This window comes from Poecilia reticulata, linkage group LG21, assembly GCF_000633615.1.
Source record: "Poecilia reticulata strain Guanapo linkage group LG21, Guppy_female_1.0+MT, whole genome shotgun sequence".
Classification (NCBI taxonomy): Eukaryota; Metazoa; Chordata; class Actinopteri; order Cyprinodontiformes; family Poeciliidae; genus Poecilia; species Poecilia reticulata.
Window position 1 is genome coordinate 23,247,130 of NC_024351.1, and position 1,315 is coordinate 23,248,444.

Genomic DNA, 1,315 nt, shown 5'->3' on the forward strand with positions numbered 1-1,315 from the left:
TTAGCTGGAGATAGGCACCAGCACCTCCCAACCCTACTAAGGGATAAGGGTGTACAGAAAATGGATGGATGGATGTTTTCCATTAAACTACAGGAGCAGCATCAGCACAAAAGGAATTGGGACTGACGTATACACTGAATAGACTAAACACTTCTTAAAGATTTGTCAGGCTCAGATGAGGATGTTATAAAAATCTGTGATTYAGTAAAACAAACTGACTTGYCTCAGCTTGTCACACTGGGCCWTTGAGAACTGCTTACTAAAAAGTTCAGTGCTTTAAAGATGTGTTCAAGCATGCTGAGCCAAAAGAGAGAGCATTGGGCAGTAACGATTCCTCCAATGGTTCAAGTACTTCGATTATTAAAATTCCTTGAGGAAAATGACYTGCCTCAAAGCTTCATTRAATAATGTTTAAACATTTAGCACACCGTGTTCCAGCTGAGTGACTGGTTTTGKTGCTCAAGTTCTCACTTCGACCTCTGAGTTGTTGCTAATTGCTAAGTGCTAGCAGCATGATATGCAATTTGTAAGTTTGTTACGGTGGGGATTTTATTGATTGATTGATRAAAATGTAGAGACGAGAGAYGAGGAGTAACAGGACGAACCGGCGAGTAGTGACAGATTATGAAGAGCTTAAGTACTTTGAAGGTTGAGAGCTAGACTGAAGACCTGGGCTGATGAACTAATTGATTGCAACTGTGAGTAGTTGGAGCAGGAGACAGGCTGAGGAGGGGGGAGAGAAAGTGACAAAGACTAGACATATTAATTAAAATACAACAAACACTTTGTGGAATCAATGTGATGAGGGTAACAATACATGCTATATGGGTTCCAGCACATCACAGGTTTAAGGGGAATGAAGTGGCAGACAGGACGGCTAAGGAGAGTACAAATCAGGTAAGGATAGATATTAATGTTAGTTTTAGTAAAACAGAAATAAAGGATATAATTAAACAATAAATGAAAGAGAGGGGGGGAATTTCAGGGTAGAAGGAAGGAAAGGACGGAGGTTTTATAAAAYCTAAAAGAGAATTGAAGAAATGAGAAGAACAGATAGAAACARGAGAGAAGAGATAATTATTTCATGACTTTCGACACACTGGATTGAAAAGCTCATTATTTTTGATAAGGGAACACCAGACAGGGAAATGTGACCATGGGGAARATGAGACAATAGAACATATTATGTTGCATTGCTGGAATTACCAGATTAAGAACCTTAGTAATATGAAAATAAAATTGGACATTGTTGATCTATTTCTTTTTTTTTTTTGGTCCACACTCCTTACCAGTTGGTGGCGGTAATGCTTACTTA